The 18,419-nt window shown below is 41.2% G+C and overlaps 1 protein-coding gene across 7 annotated transcripts in view; it reads left to right on the top strand.

Moving 5' to 3' along the window:
- Positions 1-18,419, top strand: part of FOXP1 (forkhead box P1) — a 377,541-nt gene that overhangs the window by 95,812 nt on the left and 263,310 nt on the right. The window contains exon 1 of one of the 7 annotated variants that reach the window (XM_063165016.1): positions 6,771-6,839. The exons of the other annotated variants lie outside the window; for them this stretch is intronic. The gene's annotated coding sequence lies outside the window, so the exon portion shown is untranslated. Of the gene's footprint in view, positions 1-6,770; positions 6,840-18,419 lie in introns of those variants that run through there. 7 annotated transcript variants of the gene reach the window in all.

The following is an 18,419-nucleotide window of genomic DNA, read 5'->3' as shown; positions in this document are numbered from 1 at the left end:
CTTGTATATTTAATTATATACACTTGTTACTGTATGGAAATATTAAATTTCACACTTAATGGGGACAAACAAATCTAAGAAGTTTATTACATATGTTCAGTGTGGCAAAATAAGTGCTTGTGGAGGACATTTTTCTTTAAACAAGCTTGGTTTTAATCATGATGATTCATGTATACACAATCAAACCCTGTGTGTTTATTTTAATTTTTTTTTTTTTTTTTGCTCATTCATGAGGCAGAATTTCTGCTGATGTCCATGATCTGCAGGTGCTCACCTGAGTTGAAAATTAGTGGAAATGGAGGAAAGGTCATGAGAATTGACTTTTTTTTTTTTTTTTTTCTGTTTAAATAGGTGTGCTTTAAATAAATAAAGAGTACTTTAAATTGCCTAGAAGCAGGGAGTGGGAAGAGTGCACTGAGTTGTATTTCTCCTCCACAGCCTTTGTATGATTTGGAGAGTCTTTGCAAGTACTCCTGCTGGTGTATTTATTAATGTGGAGCCCTGTACAGTCCTTCAGGCCAGAAACTTTTTGTTGTGGTCAAGGGGAAGAAAAAGAAAAGAAGGGCAAGAAGGAAGGGATTTGGAAAGCCTGGAGTGTACCTGTATCACCCTCCGAGAGCAGTGCTGACATGAATATTCTTATTTGCAGAGCCGAGGAGAGAAAATTAAACACACATAGATCACTACCACTTTGATTTAAAGAGTTTTAACTAAATGTCATCTGCATTCAAAAAACAAAATAAAAAATGCCTGTAAAGTGTGGTTTTTTTAGGGGTTGTGTTAGCCAAAGCCTCGCTGACTCCATGCGGTTGTCAGATGAGTAAATAATGAAACTACAAGGTATTACTTTCACTTGTGGACAGTGCCCAATTTTCCCCCCACCTCTCCAAAAGCCTAAACAATAATAGAAGTTTCAAATGTGAAAAAAAATGAAATGTGATATTTATTAATGTTTCAGATATGAGCAGAGATAGAAATACAGGGCAGTAGCTGGTTCTGGGGAGCAGTGTGGGACAGCATCGTCCCTTTCTAGGGGGAGGTACCCTCACAGCTCATTTAAGTTCTGCCTGGCCTGGCACAGCACAGGGAGCATGGGATGATGCTGCTTTCAGTGGTCTTAATAATGAACTCTCAGTAGTTATGGGAAATGCTGAATTGTGGGGGAGAAGGCAGCAACTGCCTGAGGAGTGGGCGCCCAGAAGGTGCCAGGAGCATCAGGACACCTGGAGATCCATGGCACTCAGTCATTGTCTTTCTGCATTACTAAATGCTTGTGAATGGAAAAATATGCACAAAAAACTTTAAAGTGAAGCACTGCCAGGCACTGGTGGCATCAGGGCTCTTTTCGGGGTACTGAACACCTGAGAGAAGGGTGGTCTTAAAAAATAGAATGCACTGGGAACCAAGTGCTCCGGATTCCCCAGAAGAATTAGTTTACAAGTTAATGAAAGGTTTTTGAGAACCTTTCTTTAGTGTTAATGTCAGAACATAAAGCGTTTTTGGATGAAGAACTGACAATGGTTTTTCGTGGAAGAATCTATACAAGGAAAAATAGCCTTGATTGTTATTTGTCACGTGTCTGAAAATAACCCTGCAGCGAACAGCGGTGTTAAGCACAGATCAGTGATGAAGTGAACAACTTCACTGTGTTATTTTTCTCCTGTAAATGCTTTGTTTCACTTTGTTTGTTGGAGAGTGGTTTCGGCTGTGCTTGTTTGTATGCACAAACTGGATAGCAGTGAAGTTGGGAAATCATCTGACCTTCTGATCTGTGTAATCACTGACAGAGACACGTTGCAATATTGGTATGTCTTGACTTTGGGTGGTTTAGTAACATAAATGAGGCTGGTAACATGAGCTGCATATGTTTTCCAAATATGCTTATTTTCTGTAGCAGTTTCCTAAGTATTGCACATCAGCCAAGCCTGCAGCTGGACTGGAATTGCCTTTTGGAGCTTTGCAGTTGACTGTGGACTTTGGATGTTGGAAAGCTGAGAGGCTGCATCCTGAATAATGCACCCCATGAAGGAATAAGTATGTTTTAACATTTAAGGAGTCTTTGGTGGCTTCAAGAGAAGGGTTGTGGTGACAAAATTCCAGGTTCTGTAGCCAGGACAGAGCCCCTTGGCAGAAGTACAGGGCCTTGTATCTACAGTAAAAGCAATGATCTTTGAGCATCTTGATTATTTTGGGAAAATGTTCAGACAATTCATCAGTCTAGTTTTGAAACAGCTTCAAACATTTCACCACTGAAACCTCTAAAGCAAATGTTACAGAACATGCAGCTTGTCTGTTTATCTTCTCTAAGACTATGTGAAGTCTTATGTGAAATGTGATAAGAATCACAGTATCTCCTTTGGTTGCTCAACATGAGAAGCTGATGAAGAGACAGTCATCTACAAGATATTCTTCAGAATAGCTGCAGAACAGATAGCTTTGCTAGGCTGTCTCTGTGGAGGGATGAAGGGGAGATTGTAACCCAAGTACGTGGGCATGGTCTTTCTTTGAAACCTGTCCTGTCGTAAGTGAGAGCTTTGGTTTAGCTTAACCATCAAATCCATGTTTCCAGCGTTTCTGGAGTTTGACCAGTCCCCTGTGCTCCTCTCTGGGCTGCTGTTCCTTTACCTGGTTGTTGTCCCAGGGCTCAGGTGGGTTGCTCCTTGCTGTGTTCCTGGCAGCAGTGCAAGGAGGGATCACTGGTCCTGGGAGGATGCACACCAGTTCTTCTCCATCCCGTGTGTGTCAGCTCAAATCTGCACAAAGAAAATTTAACAGAAGGCAAAGAAGACTTGATTTCTACCCCTTATGTAGCTCCCCAGGCAGAATAAAGCCCCTGTACCAGTGAAGTGGTGTTTTGATGGATGAAGCGAGTTCTGCACAAACCCCATGGCAGAGCCTGGCAACAGAGACCAATTCAGTCTCAGTCAGTGCTGTTCCACTGGAGAAGAGCTCATCATCTTCTCCTCTGGGGAGCTACAAGATCCAGGGAATTGAGGTGGAAAAAGATCTGTTTTTCCTTTTTCTTGCCCCTTATACAGTCATTGTGCATCTTTTGTATATCACTTCTCTGCTGAAGGTGTGGATACTAAGGATGTGAAAAAGAAGAGCATGTAAATCATTCTTCATAACAGAAATGCAGAAACCAAATGTTTTTGAGTGCTTGAGTGCGAACTAAACTGAGGACAGAATTTAAATCATGGGGTGACAGGAGGGATGGAATGCACATAGGCAGTGGGGACAGCATTTAACAAGGAGGGTGGAGTGGTACAGGTAATCCTTGCAAGTGGCTTTTCCTTGTGGAAAACCAAAATCCATTAACCAGTGTGATGGTGCAATAAGCCAATGGGGAATGCTCACATGGAGATTTTCCTTTATTATATTTATTTCTGGAGCTGTTTCCCCAGTGTTTATGATCTGACAGCAGAAATGAGTCACTGTATCAAAGTTGTGGTCAGGAAAGGGAAAAAATTTTTTCTATACCAAATGTTGTGGACTGATGCTGTGTATGGCAACACAAATAAAGGTGCTGTATGGTTAATGCTGTGAAATTTGGCTCACAGAATGTACCTGCTTTTAAAAACCTTGGCAAGTAAGATGATCTGCTATTATTTCATTTTTAGGAGTAAAATGAGGGGAAAAAAAATCCTCTCGTGGTCTTATCTACATGTATTAAATTTTGCAGTAACCTCTGTAATGATGGGTTGGGGAGAGATAAATGTTTTTCAGTTTCTGAAGTTCTTATGCAGAGATACCTTAACTTTTTGTTGGCATGGCTGTGAATGTGGTAACTGGTTTGTTTCCCCCCCCCCACACACACTTCTCTGCCTTGTTGACAATCTGCTGGCACAAGAGGGTTCGAAATTGGGATAAATACTCCAGGTGTTACAAGCTTCTTTGATCCCCTTGTCTATATTTAATCTAATCTCAAATTAAATGAATGTTATTGATTAGGACAATTCCTTTCAAGCATGTATGGGTTACTCAATGTGTGGCAAAATGTTATTCTTTTCTTGTGTGAGTAGAGCACAGAAGGTGAAAGTATACAATTAATTTGCCTGCAGTTTCCTGAAAATTGTATGCTGGATTTCTGTGAACACGCTGTATGGAACAATATTTCAAGCAAATTATTGTTATTTACTGTGGATTTTGCCTGGATATTAAAAGTCAACAATTATGCTTCCTTTTGGTTCTTAATGGCTTTTTATTTTGAGAAACCTGCCCAATTCTCTCTCAGAGTTGGTGGCCCTAATGCTGATCTTCAGAAAGCATTAAGTAGCACGTGGCATAACTTCAGAATGCTGTTATTTTGCTGTGTCAATGACTATTATACTGAGTTTAAAGTGTTGATAAATTTGGTGGGGACATGGATTGCTGAGTCCTCACCAGGGATGAGGGTCTCTGTTGTGGGGTAGTTGCTGCAGCTGGATAGGTCAGTGGTGGCTCATATGAGTGATTTGGTGGTGTTTGCTCTGTCCTCCATGGCTGCATCCCATGGGATAGGCACCACTCCTTGAGGAGAATGAGATTTCCACCTGTGGCACAGCCAGCCCTGCAAGCAATCTGCTACAAATCCCAGTGAAGGCAGTGATGTGCCTCCTTCCCACAAATGCACAAAGAAAATCCTGAGGTCTCAGCAGGTCTGCTGCTTTCTTGGGCTCCCTTTTCCTTCCCATTTTCATTGGGTGTCACCAGTTGGATGGTACTCCAGTGATGGAATGTTGTTTATTGTGTGGATAAAACAGGCTGATGCAGATGAGTCCTTGTGTTTTCTTCTGCCTTTCTATCATATGAGATTTTCCAATCCTATATATCTTTGGATCTGCATAGCACCTGCCTGCCCCAAGTATTTGTGAGCTGCAGTGGTGACCACCTCTGGTTAAACATCACCATGACCTCTCTGGGGACAGCATTAGTCTTTGCTGTACTGAATTTCCCTGAAAAAACCTGGTTGCATTTTAGTGTTGCTGTGAGGGTGAGAATCTGTCACCAGCTTTCAAGACAAAAGATTTGCTAGAGAGGGTTTTAAAGTAGGTATGTATGTGCATTATAGTGGGTGATTTATCTGCTTAGTATAGACCATCCCCATGGTCACTTAACTGCTAGTTCATTTAGGCTTTTGTTAAATGCATTAATTGGAGGAGCGAATGTCCTTGATTTATTATATTGGATTAGGCAGGCAAACCTTGAGATAGTCTTGTCTTTATTTCTTGATTACAGTTATACAATTACAATTGCAGATTCCTTCCTGCAAAAAGGTTTCCTTTCAACGCAAACTCTTCTCCTGATAAGCAGAAAACTGTGTCTATGCAGAACTGCAAAACAAGGCTTGGTGAGAGAAATCTTTTCTACCTGGAGACTTGACTCATGTGTCAGAAAGAGGTTCTCAAGGCAGGGGGTGGAAAGTTGGATGGTCCAGGAGCCTTGAAAAAGGTGTGTTGCAAAACAAGTAAGAAATAAGTGCTGCCTTGAAAGTCCTTGGGTTTCGGTTCCCTTTTGAAGGTAAAGCAGTACATGCAAGGTTGAAAAACGTCAGAGCAGTCACCTATATCAGCAAGTAAATTGGAAACCAGTGGTGATAAGATATTCAAAGAAGCATGGAGGGTACTGTCCTGGGCATAATGCAGTGTATCTGACCCGTCAGTCTGGTTCACTGGCAGTTTCAGTTGCGAGGTGGGACTAGCTAAACAGAGAACAGATTTTTCTGTGAGAACGAGACCTTCATTTGAATTCTTCAGTGAAGCTTGGCAAGTGTTACGGGTGTCAGTGTTTCTCCTGGCTGCTTCTGCAGAAAACAAGAGATGGTTCCTAGAGGTTCGAGTCTGGAGCTTGGACAGGCCCTTCTGGAGTTTCCCTCAGTCGAGGTTTCTCTTGCAAGATACCCAGAGTTCCTGTAGGTCCATGAAAATCTCCACTTTTTTTATTTAGTTCTGTTTGAGAAACTTCAGGGCCTTGGAGGAGCAGAGTGGGTCAGTGTAGCTCTCTTCTTATAAGAGTGTGCAAGATGAAATGAAGTATTTGAAGCTTGAAGTTCAATCCTAGCAACACCATGGAGCTGACCGTGCTCCTCGCTCCAGTACAGCCCCTCTAGGTCTGGTGTGTATCTAAGGTACAACCAAGGAAAGAACCCTCAAAGGGCTTGTGTTAAACTATTAGTACTGGGAAACTTAGATATTACTTCTTTTTTTGAAGGCTCTGGGTAATTTTCATGAGGGTTTGCTTGGCTGTGGCGTGTTTTAATCAACAGCTGTGACATTTTTGGAAATCATCTACAGCTTTGCACTCCAGATCAGCCCGGCTGTCACGCCAGGTCAAATGAAAGTCTGTCTCTTCACTTTTTGAAACTGCCTAAATGTAAGCAAAAGGTCCCTGCAACCTTGTCAAGGATAAAAATCCAGCCTCCGTGTACCTGTGGAGGCACGATTCTAACCACTTTTCTAGTAACCTGAAGCTGGTTGTCTTGAAATCTTCCTGTTTTGTCCAGTAGTGACTGATTGCTCAGTTCATATTTTCCCAGACAAGGTGTTTGTAGGTGGTTCAGAGCAGAACAGGCAGTCTGGTTAATTCTCACCTGCCCTTGTACTCCCCTAATTTTAATTAGGTTTGCAAAAAAGGAAGGACTTTAGGAAGCAAATGGAGGACAAAATTGCATTGAAGCATTCCCCCTTTTTTTTTTTTTGCCTTCATGATTTAGGTGAAAGACTTTCAAAGTGTAATTCCTGTGTGCCTTTCTCTATTCTTGCAGACCTATGGAAGATGTGTCCTACCTTCATGATCTCCCCATTGGTAGTGCGAGTTGCAGAAGTGTAAGATGCTCCCCTGCAGCTAAGTGCTGCTCCCAGGTAGACAGCGAGGAGCTCTGCTGATGTCAAACAAGTGAATTTCTCTTTCCCTTTTCTCCCATCTTGCCTCGATCCTTTCATCTAAGCCTTCGGATTCCTTACTGCTGAGCCCTGGGACAGTGGGATCTCTAGGAGGCAAGGGTTAATGTTGTTTGTTTGCAGGAGGAGGGTGGGGAGTGCTGCAGCGAGGCTGAGATGAAAGGTACCACCGGGAAGTGGTTTTCTTGGCTGGGGAAGGTAGAAATGCTTTTTTAGCCTTGTGACCCACTTGACTGGCTCCGAGTTCCATGCTGCTGCGAGGTAGCAAGCCCAAGGGCAAGGGCTTATCCTGTGGTTTTGGTGTGGAAGAGTTTCCCAGGAGTTAGTGTATAATTTTCACTCGAAGGCTTGTCTCCATTGTTACACAAAGAAGTTCACACAAAAGCTCCTCATAACAGCTCTTGTCCAAAGTTTCCCCACAGTGCTTGGCCAGTGCTGCTCAGTTCTGTGGGCCCTTGACTAGAAGCATACAACTTGAAATATACAACTTGCATGATTTGAAGTTTCTCTCCCAATAAGAGTAATTATTTTTGTCTAGGTAAGCACCATGCAATGTCACATACTCCTCTTCCTTTGGGTCGAGGCATCATTTTTCTCCGTGGGACTCTGCAAAATTGCAGTACTCGATGTGTTTGCACTGCACAGCTCTTGGTGTGAACAAAAAAAGATGGGTGATGCATCGCCTAAAACACTGACTCAGGGTTTTTTGGAAGTACAGGAATTTAACTTGGGTGGATTTTTGATTTGAGTGTTTTCAGGCCTGGCTGTAGCTCTCCCATCCTGTACAGAAACAGGCGTTTCAAAGTGGTATGCATCTGCAATAATTGATAGCATCTCTGCTGCCTAATGCCTCACTGTATGAGGGGTGCTTTTGGTGGAGATTTTACTTCCTCCAGATTGTGCTACCAACTAGATTTGACCTACTTGGTCCTTCTAGTGTGGATTTTGCCTTGCTTGCAGGTTACCTTGGCTGATACAGAGTGATGCTCACCTGAATGTAGGGGAAGGTTTGTAGTCACAGTTAACAGGAAGCAGTGGAGACTGTAACAAACCAAGCATGAAAGCAGGAGTGGGTGTTTGGATATCTTGAGAGATGGTTTTCCTTTGGCGGGATGAGGGGGTGGGGAATACACCAGGCAGAAGAAGGTTCAGAGATTGAGAGATAAACTTTCCAGAACAGCACCTGCAGTAATTTGGGGCACTGTAGCTCAGAGTGGTGTAGAAGAGCTGATATGATGGTGCTGTGTGTTGGTTCCCTGAAGTTCTTTGGGGTCCTTTGTGCAGTTGGTTTTCATAAATGTGGAAAGGAAACTGAACCACTCTTTTGGGTAATACAGTAATGCTTCCTGAAGTGATGGTTTTGTGTGTTATGGGTGCTTTAAGGAGCTTTTTGTTTATTTTACACCACAGAGATGCAGACAGATGGTGGCCAAAATATGTCAAGGTGTTAAGAGTCCAGGTCTTTCTACAAAATACCCACACTTGTGTCAGGTTCTGTGGGGGACAAACTCACTTAGTGATGGAGAGGGTAATAATTCTAAAGCATGTCTTCAAAATGAGGATTATTTTGGAAACCTAAACGAAGTTCATTATTGTATTGTTATAAAAATATGAAACAATTGGCAATAGAAACATATGTTTTGGGTGGTTTGCAGCTTTCTGGAGCTATGTCTGCATTGTTCAGCAGTGGCTCTGTGGAGAGAAGCAGCTGGTGCCATGGACCTGGGAGCTTTCCAGAGGTTGTACACTGTCCCAGATTTGATCCAGTCCTGTGGTTTGAGAGTTTGGTGCTGAGCATGGGTTCAAAGGGGTGCTCCTGGAGCTGGTGTAATTTCATTGGAGAGGAATCCAGCTGATGTTTGCTCAGCCTGCTGTGTTATGTGAATTACAATGCACTGAGTGAAGCCTGATGCACTTTGTCCCAAAGCACTCTGGATTTGAACTGAAATGGTAAAGGCACCATTGGAGCCTGTCAGTGCAGCCAGACTCCAGTCGCTCTTTATGTGTGAATATTCCAGCATATGAGCTGGTTTAAATGACACCTTTGTTCTGAGTGAACTCTTAAACTTCCCTTGTTTATATTTTAATTGCTTTTAGAAAATTCCTAAATGGTAGAAGAGCTGTTTCTATTTGTGGGTGCTGGTTTCCAAGCCATACAGGGTACAGAGATGAGCTTTCTGAATTCTTTCCAATACCAAAATTTCTTTCTCACTTTTTCTTTGCTAGTGTAATGGATCTTCTCTGATATCTTTGATACCATAATATGTGCTTACATTTCAGAAAGAATCACTTTCATGGAAAGTTAAATAAATAAATATTATAATCAGTGAAGCATCATAAATAACTTTTATGTCTAAATCAAGCTATTAAAAGCTTTTTTATTTTTAAGTAGATAGGGGAATAAAATAGCTGCATAGTTCATAAAGTGGTATACTATTACTGCCTGCTGTGCCCATGAATTATGCCAGCTTTTTACACTTGGGAAGTAAAAAGCGGATTAGAACTGTGATCAATGTATTATCCTATATTTCTTATTGTGCATTATATTTCCTTTTTGAGAACCTTTGTAGACTAAATGGCTACTAATGACATAATTACAATTGTTTGTCACCACCATAATGTGTGATTTCCTATCTCATCATGAAGATGTAAGTTAGATAAAGGAGGAGTTTTGGCAGGAAGACAAAGTGCAGTGATTTATTAAAGACCAGATGTGGTTGTTAAAAGCTTTTCTACAGAAGGCTCAATTGAGTGATGTGAAATAGGAACGAAAGCTCCAAACACCACAGTCAGTGGTTCTTGGTGTGAGCGACACAGTTGCTCAGAGGAGCATGACAAATTAGCGGCGTGTTTTATTGTTGTGTACAAATTTATGTTTGAATTTAAACAGCATAAAAAGTTCAAAATTGCTCGTGCTATTAAAGTGAATGTTTAAAGGAAATAATTATGCTGAAATGGAGTGGATAACTTGAAAAGCTCGAATTCTATGAAAATAGTTCAAGATCATGTTAAGTTCAATGGATCTCAGGTCTTAGAAAGAAGAGGGTTTACTGAGGTGATTGACAACAGCAAAAACAAGTGTGCTGGAATATTAATTGTTTTGATGCAGGCAGAATATCAGTGTAAATCAGCATAACTCCATCAGAGCCAAGCTGGGGAGTGGGTTGCCTGTATCCCCCCACAGAGGCTGGTCCTCACCCATCCTTCCAGAACAGGTGGAGGCTGCAGAGGCAGAGCAGAATGCACAGAGCGTGGCCCTAGCATCATGTGCTGGCTGTGGGGAAGTGAGGGGCAAAGCCTAAGAAAGGGCAATTAAGGAGGAAATAATTTGTTGTGTAGCTCTGAACTTTTGCACTGAGCAGCTTGGCTGTGCTTGCCGAGGAGCTGTGGCCAGCCCCTCTCCCATGGGAACGCTGGTACAATGCTTTTCCCGGTCCTCACGCAGCGCCGTCTCTTGGCTTTTTTCATGGTCATGTCTTGTTGTGTGGCTCTGGCTGCTTTCCCCCACCACCTCTCAGTGCAGACCTCCCACCACCACATCCTTCTCGTGCTTGCCAGAGCATTTTCCAACTGCTCACACCGTTGTGTTGGGCCATGTGCTGCCCATGGTCAGTTGTCTGTGCCAGCTGCTGATGTGTTTTGAGGCAGGACTGGTTTTGGTTTAGCTTAATCTGGAATTGTAATGTGCATCTATTTTTCTGTTGGATGTAACACTGGTAATTATTGATAGCTATTGACATTGATAGCTGTGAAGTGATCAGTAGTGAAGTGTGAATTCTGAAGACAGCATAGAACCATGGAATGGTTTGGGTTGGAAGGGACCTTAAAGATCATCCACTTCCCAAACTCTGCTATGGGCAGTGAAACATTCCACTAGACAAGGTTACTCAGAGCCCCATTCACATCCCTCCTTGTCTTTTGTTGCTCTCAGCTGTTACTGTGATCTAAACTTGCAAAAGTCACGATGTTCAGTCGGGGAGATGGAATGATAGCTTCAATACCTCTTTTGCCCTTATTTATTTTAGGGGTCTTTACACTTCACATTGTCTCTGTGTCTTGCTTAGACATGTCTTGTGTCTTGCTTGATGTGGCAGGTGGCTGATAGGTGGTGGGGAGGGAGCAAGAGAAATGTTCAGAGAAACAACTCCTGATAAGCATCTGAAATTCTTATATACGTGCCTTGTGGTCTGGGAATTCTGCTGAAATGTCATGAAACTGGTTTTATTTGAAGAGTCCGCTGCTGCTCTAGGTTAGGCACTTTCCTGGTTTTGCTGCTTACTGCTTTTCACTGAAGCACAGGAAGTTTGAAAAGAATATTAAAATAGAATAAAGTATACTGCAGCCTTTTAATGGCTCTCATCAGATTTTGACTTAAGATTTTTCTTAATACTTTTTTAATCATTATTTTATCTGAACTGGTAAGCCCATCCCCTTTTATGAATAGAGTTTAAGCTAACTTTGAATTTCCTGTCTTCCTGTTTAATCCAGACCTTTATCATTGCTAGCAGGCTAGGAAAAATACTATTGTCTCAGAATCTGGGATAACCAAAAGTCCGGTTTGGACACATTCAATCTAATGACTTTATAGAAGCATTTTTCAAATGAATTTTTGTTTTCTGCTGCCCTTTGTGTTTGGGTTATTTTTCCCTGCTCCCAACACAATTAGAATGTTGTTGCCTTTCAAATGAAATGCCTTTCTGCTTTTTTTTTTTCTTACCTCTGTCCTCTTTTAATCCCTTTATGCCGTTCTCTCCTATAGAAATAAATCTTATTGCTACAAACATCACAGATCCATTGTCAAAACTTCATGCTTGGCATTTTACTGATAGAAATCAAGTTGAAATACCAGTTCTGGATTGTTTTGCACTGTTGAGCAATGGCACGCAGACTGGTTAGTGTGAAGTCTAAGAGACTACAGCTAATATTTCTTCATTACCTGTGTGACTTCTGCCTCCTTGACTTTGGTTGTGCTCAGGTTCACGGGCAGTCAGTGACTGATTTAAAGACGTGGAGGTCAAGGCAGTGTTGTGTAAGGTCTTTGGTGGCTTTTTGTGTTCCCAGGGGTGTCCTGGCTGTTGCAGCAGCACAGTCAGCTGGAGGCTCCTCAGGCCAAGGGTTCAAAGGGGAAGGGGGTCAAAGGATGAGCAACGTAGGAAGAGGTCACTGGGCAGGACAAAGGGAGCTGGACATCTTGGTCTCTTCAGCAGGACTTTCCCAATGGGACAGAAATGCTCCCCTTTGTATAGGGCCCTGTGTTGTCTCTGATGTGTCCAGGTGAGACACCCAGACCTGCAGGACAAACCTCAAATCTCAACAACTTCATGAGTCTTGTTAATAAAATAAAAATGGCTGCTGCCACTCTTACAGAACATTTACCTTTCTTATTTCACCTAATGTGAGATGGTAAGAAAATGCTGCAAGTGGGGCTGTCACAGCTGCAAACAGAGCAAGGCAGACACCACAGAAATGTTTAACCCTAAATAATAGCCATGAAGAATTAATAAGGTTGGGCGAGAGTTAGTTTTTTGGGCAAAATTTCCCTGGGAACGGCTGTCTGTAATATTCTCAAGCTTGTTTTTCCTTGTTTTGGTGTCCACTTCTGTGAATTTGGTAACATGCTTTGTGCAAGGAGCTTCTCAGCAGCACTGAAGTGATTCTGTATAATTTGTATTCACTGTTAATTTTAGTAACTGCGCTGAGATTTGAATTACACTAATCAACTTTTCTTGTAATTTGTATAATTTACATACTGTACACACACTGCAAATGCAGGACTCTGGTGCAAAACAAAGTTTAATTAGTATAACAGAGCCACATCAGCTTTCCAAGTGATTGATTTCTGAGTGTGGAAGAGAACTGTAACAACAGATTAGAGCACTAAAATGTCCAGTGTTAGTGTAGGGCCCCAATGGGCTCGAGATGAATAGAACCAGCACAGTTATCTGTAACCAGCCCTTTTCATCCATCGACTGGTGACTGTTGATATTCAGTGATCTGGCTGTGAAAAGTGTACTGATTTGCATACAGAATTGCAAATTTGATCAATTTTTAACATTGTGTTATTTGTGATTCCTGCCTTTAAACTCCAGATCACTTGCTTCGTACTTGTGGTTTTACTTAGTTTTAAGTGGTTTTTGGTTAATTTATGGAGAGACCTCAGCAACAAAATGAAGAGGAGACCCTGGTTACATAAAGGCAACAAAACTGTTCACTTCACAAAATCTTGACAGATCTAGAAAACAAAAAAAACTTGGGGTAAGAACGAAATGATTTTGCCTTTCTTGGTTGGATGGGCTTCAGTTCTTGTGGTCTTGGACAGCATCTGAAACAAATGAGAATCTGGTGAACTTTACATTGAGTTCTGAAATACTTTTTCTCTTAAAAAAAAGAGTATCGATCTTTTCGAACAAAATTATTTTTGTTTTTTTTTTTGGTTTTTTTTTTTTTTTAAGTCTGTAGATAAATTAACAGGTGTAAAACTGGTGAGAGAACACTAAACCTTAGAAAATGCTCGAGCTGGTGTGAGGATCACTGTCAGTCCAAATGACATGTGGCTCTTGGGCTCACATTTCTACAATTTGTTTGCATCTCTGTGCTTGCTTTAATTTTTGCAGTATTTATCCAGTTGAGCTCCATGACATGATCTCCAGGTGTAAAGTCCAGCCTGCTCATAAATTTCTGCAGATCTGGGGCTTTATTTCATGTCTGATTGGGCACTGTGGGTCTTCTCTCACTGTGTTGGTTCTGACTTGGGAGCTGTATTCTCTCATCCTTTCAGGGCTGTTAATAGCAGGGAAAGGTTTTAATGTCGATTTTTGTAGGTATTATGTTAAAACCATTGTTAGCTAATTAGCATCCGTCATACATTTGTATATGACATTGGATGGGCAAGTGTAAATGCAGTGGACTTTGAACATTTTATGAGGTGCTGCTGTGAAACTACTTCACTCATCATTACTTAAAAGCTAGAGATTTGGCCTTAGGTATTACATCATGTGAAAACCAGTAGACAAAAATGGTGATCAATTTTTTATTATAATAAAGTTTTAATATGAGGCATTTTTAGATATGTGTCATGAATATATGAGTCATGTATTTCACACCAAACTAAACCCATTATGATGATATTTCTACTTCAAGGGGTTTTCAGTATTTAAATACTAAATTTAATTCTATGGTTAAAAATGATTCATATTCAAATCTATTTTTATGCTTTATAATTAAATAAGAAAATATTGCTTGTACCTACACTTTTACTATTCTGGGTTGTATTATAATTATTTCTTTAATTTGACCCATAAAACCAGTCCATTTCTTCATTAGTAAATTACAAGGATATCGCAACAGAAAAATGAGTTTTGAAGGTGTCTTACCATATCTAATGGGAATTTCAGTTTAGGATTTTCTCATTTCTTTCATTTGTTCCTTTTGTAAAACATGAAGATACTTTCTAGGTAAATTAATCCCTTCAAAGGAGCAAAATAACTTCCTTTTCGGAAAGGGTTATTAGAGACTTATTCTTTATAATCTTAAATACCACTTGTGTTAGGCTGAACAATGAAGGAAAAAATTACACTAGTTTAAAAAAAAAAAAGAGAAAAAAATTATTACCAACCAAAGCCAAGTATATTACAATTATGTGATCATGGAAAAGTGAGCTTTCTACTGGGAAAAACGTGATCTAGATTCCCATGAAATTTCTAAGTTTAAGTATTTTTGTAAATTAGGTTGTTCCTAGTTAAACAGGTGGCTTTAAAGGCTGGTTTCACTGTTGTTTTAATCATAGTTTAGTTACCATGGAGAAATATGCAAGTTAGCATTTATACACAGAAGTGAAATTTATGCTGCATAGATAATAGCCTAAATTTAGCATGACTTAAGTTTACCACTTCCTTAAGAAAAAAGATATACATGTTTTATTATTATACTATCACACAACCAAGAAGTTAATTTTTTAAAAATATTATAAGATTTAAAATTCAAATTTTGTTGTCCTGAAATAAACACACTTTTTTTTTTTTTTTTTTTTAAGCTCAAGCTTGAATTTATTTCCCCCCCTTCGATTTTTTGGTTGATTTCTCAAGTCTGAGTTTTAGACAAGTTCAGTGCATGGTGCGGAGCTGGTTTTTGTCTGTGCAACTGGCGTGTGGCACTTCAGCGAGGGACTTCGCAGGAGGGAAATCTGTGTTAGAGAATTTATTGAGGCATTTCAGCTGTTTGACCCAGAGTTTATCAGAATGGAGATTTCTGTTACTGAGCTAAAACAATGCTGGGAGAGGGAAGAAAGTGGTGAGAAATAATAACATTGTGTTTTAGAGAATAGAGCCTGTCCTGGCTTAGCCAAGCCTCGTGAGCAAGTGGAGATGCTGAGTGTCTTTGGCTGACCTGGAGAGCTTGTTTCTCTCACCCAGATGCCCTTTCCTAATTTAACATTATTTTTTTTGGCTTGTTTTTAAGTTTAACAGTCCTGTCTGTAGGACCTCGCGGCAGAGCTAAGTTTTCAAGGACAAATGTTGTAAGAGTAGCATGATCCAACAGGAGGTCCCCCAGCACACCGAGTGCAGCAGATCCCTTTCAACACCAGCTGTTCTCACAGATATAGATTGCTGCAGTGAAATTTTCTTAATATAATTCAGGAAGCTCTAGAGAATTCTCCAAAACAACTGTGCCAACAAGGAAAATGTTGAATTTTTCATCAGCTGCCCAACGCTGAGAGTTAGTGGGCAATCCGTTCATTCATGACCAGATGTTCAGTGTAGTAACACTCTGCAGTTAACTTGAACCTTGTGGCCTGTTTTCCGGCGGCTGCAAGGACATTGGCAGCAGCCTGGCACGGGAGGATTGCGGCCTGAGAAGGTGCAAGATCTGTCTGTGGCTGCCTGGTTTTCCACCAGTGACCAGACAAGGTAGGGAGTGATGGAGGAGGGAGAGGCTGCAGCATCAATCATCGCAGGGGCCTGGCGAGAAGCAGCTTTATTTTGCAGCTCTGCCATCAGAGGAGGGCTGACCAATTTTTATCTTTCCATCTTTGAGAGGAAAGATTAGCTTTTTCAGTCTGTGTGCAGGGTGGGGTTAATGCTTAATATTGTGTGTCATAACTTTGGTTTCTTACCCTTTTTTTTGTGGCGAAATGATCAGAAGACAGGTGACTGGGAGCTTCGCACAGCTGTGTGGGTGCATTGAGGTGGGTAAGGTCAGGGTGGTGGTAACTCCACCTCAGCCCCGTCTTGAGCTCAGCTGAAGGAAGAGAGTTGACTCCTGAGTAGACTCAGCTGCTCACTCAATCTCATGGTTTCTTTCATAAAGATGCATTTATGCCTTATGCCATTTCAGTGTGTTGTGTTAGGCACTAGTACACAGAAAAAAATAGTATTGAGTAGGAGTTCTGGAATAAACGGTGTGATTTTCTACTTTGAAAAGGATTCTTCCTTTAAATGATTAACTGTGTTTGATTCTGGGTATGCCAGCTGGCTAGAAGAGGGAAGGCAGGATTTGATAATGTTTAGTTTTCTCTTAGATGTTACAAGAATCTTAATTCCTTCCTTCATTGTATTTCCAAATAATATAACTATTGATTTCAAAGTGGAACCGTCGATGAAACTGCTATTATCTCACGCTGTCACAATAGCCGCACTTTCTCAGGTTCCTTTGATGAGCAAGGGGAAAAATCCCTTTTCTTTAAATGCAGTCGTTTGGGCTTTCGACTTCCAGGCGTGCTCTCGAGGAGGGAAAAATCTCTCCCAGGCATGTTTTTGAGAAGGATAGCCCTTCTCTGCGGGGGCAGAGCTGGGCCTGCCCCAGGCAGCAGTCGCTGCCCAGCTCCAGCCTGGGTGAGGAGCTGCGTACGCCTTGCGTAACGGTAGCGTGACTGCGGCCGGCCAGGACAGGACACCCGTCCAACTGTCATCTGTGCTCCAGCAGGGCCCTCCCAGTAAAGATGTTTGCTTTGGCACGGCTTTCTGGCTCTAATTTGTCGAGTTGCACTGAAACCCTCCCTCTGCATTTCCTGCTCAGGGAGAGGAGCCTTGTTGCGTATTGTGTTCGGCCCTGGAAATTCATCTTTATTGTGCTCATGAAGTTGAGCTTGACCTGTCCTCCGAAAGGGCAGGGGAAAGTTTTGCAAACAAGTTTTTGCACTTGGAAACAGCGGCAAGAAAATGCCCTAAACCATAGAGGAATAAAATGAGGGTAAATAAAAATAAAAGTTAATTTCTCTGTTGGTTTTAGTTTTGTTTTTGGTTTTTTTTTTTTTTTTGTTTAAAGGAAGGATGGGGGAATAATAGCCTTGTTTTCATTGATGAGGACTTGCTGATAGAAAAATGAGAACAAGTTTACAGTAGCTTTGACATTAGTTACCTTTATTCAGCATGCTCCAGCTGCATTGAGCCCTCAGGAAGCCTTCACCATGCACACAGTTTGTTCTTGGGTGTGAAAGCAAACAGTATTTGAGTTGGCAGTAACTTCCCTTTTAGAGAAGTTTGCTGCCTCGGCAAGAAACCGCAGCATGAGCTTTCTGCTGTTGAATGTTTCCACTGGCAGGATGGCCTTTTTCCACATTTCCTTGGTTTAAGGAAACAGATTTTGAACTTTTTTTTTTTTTTTTAAGACAAAATGCCAACATTTAACAGCTGGAGTTAGCATATAATTTATGGGTTTCACTTTTATGCTCTTTCAGTATATAAAAATTAAAAATCTACAATTATTCTGAAGTTGTGTGAGTTGTTGCAGAAAAGTGATTAAAAAGTTGAGCCTCTGTTATGAGGATTTCAAGAAAGTCATTGTTATCTAAACAGTTATTTTTAATTACTCTCTTTAATGACTTGTAATTGTTATAATTTACTTCTGTTATTGCACTTACCATATACGTGATATTTAAGGAAGTCTTTTGTTTCCCCCCTTTGATTAACAAGGAGGAGTTTGTGCAGTTGAAGCACTTTATATATTTAGTTTTTTAATTATTCTTGCATGAGAGCTTGTTAATCTTGCCTCTCCTATGAGAGTCCTCCCACTGTGGCAGCTCCTTTTGGAATATTGATGCAGGTAGAGCAGGCAGAGGCTTCCAAGCTGCACCTTGCCAAGTTGCTACTTGCTAGCAAGAAGGGCTCTTAAATCTGGCACTAAAGATATCCAGATGTTGAACAGACCCCGATTCACCTCCGTTTGCTCCCTTTTGGGATGGCCTCTTCTTCAGAGCTGAAATTTGGTGCACGCTGCTCCAACTTTGAAATGCCTCGTATTGGCTACAAATTTCAGATCCCAAACTCAGCAGCTAGAATTGGAAACAGATTAGATGCAGGAAATTAATGCAGCCAGCCAGTAAATTATGGAGCAACAGCCGCTGTCGGTGTGGTGGTATTTGTGTTCTGTCAGTTCAGGGATGCTCGTTGTGTTTTGCTGAGCATCACTCAGCTCACATCTGTATAAACACTGGGAACGCAGCACAGATCTTTAAAAAGCAAATCAGCCCAAAGAAAGCTTCGCTGAAGGAGTTTCCCTGGTTTCGCAAGCTGGAAAAGAAGGGAGGGGGAAGGAGAAGCTGGA

This window comes from Melospiza melodia, chromosome 10 (assembly GCF_035770615.1).
Source record: "Melospiza melodia melodia isolate bMelMel2 chromosome 10, bMelMel2.pri, whole genome shotgun sequence".
In the NCBI taxonomy this organism is placed as follows: Eukaryota; Metazoa; Chordata; class Aves; order Passeriformes; family Passerellidae; genus Melospiza; species Melospiza melodia.
The sequence above is the reverse complement of the archived record's forward strand: the minus strand, read 5'-3'. Positions and strand labels throughout refer to the sequence as shown.